The sequence below is a fragment of the Peromyscus californicus genome, unplaced genomic scaffold (genome assembly GCF_007827085.1).
Source record: "Peromyscus californicus insignis strain IS unplaced genomic scaffold, ASM782708v3 Scaffold_4__1_contigs__length_199733344, whole genome shotgun sequence".
In the NCBI taxonomy this organism is placed as follows: Eukaryota; Metazoa; Chordata; class Mammalia; order Rodentia; family Cricetidae; genus Peromyscus; species Peromyscus californicus.
Genome location: NW_026294562.1, coordinates 186,254,954 through 186,259,975, shown reverse-complemented (window position 1 = coordinate 186,259,975; position 5,022 = coordinate 186,254,954).

The window sequence follows — 5,022 nt, the reverse complement described above, 5'->3', positions numbered from 1 at the left end:
AGCACAAAACTTAAAAGGTCTTACTAATAAAAACAAACCTGGAGCTGGGTATTGGGGTGAATGCTGGAAGATCAGAGAAGCAGAACAGGCCACAGCCAACCTCACCTTGCCAATTCCTCAGCTGATCCTGTTTCCTCAGACTGGAAGCCTCTGAGTCCTCATCCAGAATGAATCTCAGCTCTCAAAAGCCTAAAAGCTTAACCAGCTCTAGTTCCTGGTCCTCATGCCTTATATACCTTTCTGATTTCTGCCATTACTTCCCTTCCTGGGAGTAAAGGCATGAGTCACCATGCCTGGCTGTTTCCAGTGTGGCTTTGAACCCACAGAGATCGGATGGATCTCTGCCTCCCAGGTGATAGGATTAAAGGTGTGTGTGTGTGTGTGTGTGTGTGTGTGTGTGTGTGTGTGTGTGTGTGTGTGTGTGTGCCACTATTTTCTGGCCTCTATGTCTATCTAGTGGCTGTTCTGTCCTCTAACCCCAGGTAAGTTTTGTTAGGATGCACAATATATTGGGGGACACAATATATCACCACAGATTCCCCAGTACTGCATGAATATGATGTTGACTTCAGCATTCAGGAGGTAGAGCTAAGAGTATAGAGATTTTAAGGAAATTTTTACTATACAATGGATTTGCGGTTGGCCTGGGCTATATAAGACCCTGTCTCATGAAAGGAAAGAAAAGTTCCCCTAGAGTATGTGGTGAACATAATCAAATACGTTTTATGCATGTAATTGTCTTCAAAGAAATAATGACAATATATTTACTATAAAGCGCCCACACTGGGGATATGTCCCAAGTATTTCATCACATCCGTTTCTAAGGGATATCCCTATCCTAGCCCCTGCATCTTTTGCGCCCCTGTGAGTTGTCATGTCCAGTGTGTCTCATGGCTAGAATGTCACTTTCCTATTGATTTCATGGGAACTGTCTTTCCTGACCTGAGAAGAAGTGATGGGGCATGCCATTTGAACCAGTCAGGGTTTCACTGAGTGTTGTGAGCTCATTGACACAAACCTTCCCTCAGGCATCTTTGTCAGTGAGAAGACAGGCTGCCCTCTCCTGGTTGTGTAGCAGGAGTTCCTGCAGAGCCTTGCCGCTGGCCTGTGTTCTGGAGTGTTAGCATTGGGGTTTGTTCTGCCATTTGTGATTGTTATCTTTTGTGTTGGTTAACCTCTGTTTGAAGTATGTAAATCTTATCTGAGTTCTTCCTGAAAGGTTCAAACCTACACATGACTTGGCTGTAGTAGGATTCAGAAAACTGAGACATCCTGGGCTTGAGAATTGCTTTGGCATTTGTCTTCTTTGGGAAGTTTCAGATAAGAGGTTTTGGTATGGGAAAATTGACTTGCTAAGGTGTCAATTGTATAACAATAAAAAAGCCTTATGAGAAGCAAACACCAGTCAGTTCACCAGAAGATGGTTGCCCTGCCCTGGCAAAACTCAAAATTCATCCTGGTGTGACCTTGTTTCTTCCATGGACCGTGAGAAACTGAACATCCACACTTGACATGGTGAGATGAGCTCCAGGTGGTGAACTTGCCTCAGATGACTGAAGCCACACATGGCATCTCATCCGTCCTCTCTGACACAGATGGTCAGATGCAGAGTTCCAGCAGAGGCATCTTGCTTGCTGGTAAATATGAACTCCCCAGAATGTAGGGTCATGATTCTTCTCCAACTTTGATCCAAGGCCTCCATCCATAGCACTCCATGGACCACAGTTACTGACCACATGGCCAGATAGACTCTGCTAGGTGAGTACTTTAAACCTGTGTGTCCATGAGAGTGTGCCCAGCTGAGTATAGTTCCTGTTCCTTTTCATAAACATGAGTGTTGGAATGTAGGGAAGTTTCTGTCTTGATTCCACCTCAATATTGGGCAGAATCTAAGTGGTTGGATCTTGAGTGCAGGCTCTGTGTTTGTTTGACTCTATATACTGTCACACTGTATCTAGTGTTTTGCTCTTTTTGGCAGTGAATGATTTTCTATCTTTTTCCAAATATGTTCAGATCTTGATTATTTACTTTTGATAAAATTATTTTTCAGTTCAAGGGAACACATTTCTCATTATTTATTCCCTGTTAATGAAGCACATACATCCACATCCTGCCACACATGCACATGTACTCACACACATGAGTCTGAAACATTACCTTTTAACCCAAATTTGAATTCTGGATTATGCACATGTTGATCACGTCTATCACTACATCCATATGCCAGGATGTGTTTCCTGCTTAAATTTAGTTCAGGATTTTTTTGTCTATCACTAAAGAGCAAGAAATTTTCCACCCAGCTTCATAATGGAATGAGCAGGGTTCTATTCTCTCCTAAGGACACCATCATGCCTGGCTGAATATACATAGAAGGTTGTATATGCAACATATGAAAATCTGTCAATGTAATCCACCATATAAACAAACTGAAAGGAAAAAAAACACATGAACATCTCATTAGATGCTGAAAAAGCCTTTGACAAAATCCAACACCCCTTCACGATAAAGGTCTTAGAGAGATCATTATTACAAGGAACATACTTAAACATAATAAAGACAATTTACAACAAGCTGATAGCCAACATCAAATTAAATGGAGAGAAACTCAAAGTGATTCCACTAAAATCAGGAATAAGACAAGGCTGTCTACTGCCCCCTCCCCATATCGATTCAATATAGTACTTGAAGTTCTAGCTAGAGCAGTAAGACAACAAAAGGAGATCAAGGGGATACAAATTGGAAAGGAAGAAATGAAACTCTCCCTGTTTGTAGACAATATGATAGTATATATAAGTGACCCCAAAAACTCTATCATGGAACTCCTAAGGCTGATAAGCTCCTTGAGTAATGTGGCAGGATTCAATATTAATGCAAAAAGATCAGTAGCCCTTCTATATACAAATGACAAATGGGGTGAGAAAGAAATCAGAGAAACATCACACTTTACAATAGCCACAAATAATATAAAATACTTTGGGTAACTCTAACTAAACAAGTGAAGGATCTGTATGACAAGAACTTTAAGTCTCTGTGGAAAGAAACTGAAGAAGATATCAGAAAATGGAAAAATCTCCCATGCTCGTTGGTAGGTAGAATTAACATAGTGAAAATGACAATCTTACCAAAAGCAATCTACAGATTCAATGCAATCCCCATCAAAATCCCAACACAATTCTTCACAGACCTGGAGAACAATACTCAATTTCTTATGGAAAATCAAAAACCTAGGATAGCTAAAACAAGTCTCTATAATAAAGCAACCTCTGGAGGTATCACCTTCCCAGACTTCAACCTCTACTTCAAAGCTATAGTAATAAAAACAGCTTGGAATTGGCATAAAAATAGACATGTGGATGAATGGAAATGAATTGAAGATCCTGACATTAATCTCCACACTTATGAACACCTGATTTTTGACAAAGAAGCCCAAACTGTACAACAGATAAAAGAAAGCATCTTCAACAAATGGTGCTGGTATAACCAGATCAACATGTAGAAGGTTGCAAATAGATCCATATCTATCTCCATGCACAAAACTCAAGTTCAAGTGGATCAAAGTTCTCAGCATAAATCTAGTTGATCCTTGACAGAAGATAAAGTAGGAAATAGTCTTGAACGCATTTCCACAAGAGACCACTTCCTAAATATCACAACAGTAGCACAGACACTGAAAACAATTAATAAATTCAATCTCCTGAAATGGAAAAGCTTTTGTAAGACAAAGGACATGGTCAATAAGATAAAATGACAGCCTACAGAATGGGAAAAGATCTTCCCCAACCCCACATCTGACAGAGGGATGATATACAAAATATATAAAGAACTCAAAAAACTAAACATGAATATACTGAACAAACCAATTGAAAAATGAGCAACAGAGCTAAACAGAGAATTTTCAACAGAAGAATCTCAAATGACTGAAAGACATTTATGGAACTGCTCAACATCCTTATTCATCAGGGAAATGCAAATCAAAATGACACTGAGATACCATCTTATACCTGTCAGTACTGCTAAGATAAAAAAACACTGATGACAGCTTGTATTGGAGAGGATATGGAACAAGGAGAACACTCCTCCACTGTTGGTGGGATTGCAAACTTGTACATTCACTTTAGAAATCAGTATGGTGGTTTCTCAGAAAATTGGAAATCAATCTATCTCAAGAACCAATGATACCACTCTTGGGCATATACCCAAGGGATGTTCAATCATACCACAAGGACACATGCTCAATGATATTCATGGCAGCAATATTTGTAATAGCCAGAACCTGGAAACAACTGAAATGCCCTCAACTGAAGAATGAATAAAGAAAATGTGGTACATTTACACAATGGAATACTACTCAGTTGCAAAAAAACAATGACATCAGGAAATTTGCAGGCAAATTGATGGAACTAGAAAATATCATCCTGAGTGAATTAAAAAAGACAAGTATGTACTCACTCAAAATTGAATACTAGATGTAAAACAAAGGATAACCAGATTACAACACACAGCTCCAGAGAACCTAGAGCCTTTATCCAGTAATTGATGCATGTAGATGCAGAGATCCACAAGTATCTGGTCAATCTCCATTCAGGAGTCCATTTTAGGTTAGGATAGAGGGATTATATTAGCAAGAGGGGTCAAGATCCTGATGGGGATATCTACAGAGACAACTGCTGAACCAGGCTAGCAGAAAGTCACAAACTTTAGACCAGCTGTGGTACCTTCATGGGACCAGAATAGGCCCTCTGCATATGGGAGACTATTGTGTAGCTTAGTCTGTTTGAGGAGGCACTGGCAGTGGGATCAAGATTTATTTCTGATGCATGAGCTGGCTTTCAGAGCCCATTACCTATGGTGGAATGACTTGCTCAGCCTTGATGCAGGGGGAGGGCCTTGAAACTGTCTCAATTGAGTGTACCAGGCTTTGCTGACTCCCCATGGAAGACTTTACTCTTTTGGAGGAGGGTTTGGGGTGTGGTTCAAGGTAAAGGCTGGGACTGTGGGAGGAGGGATGAGAGGGGGATCTGC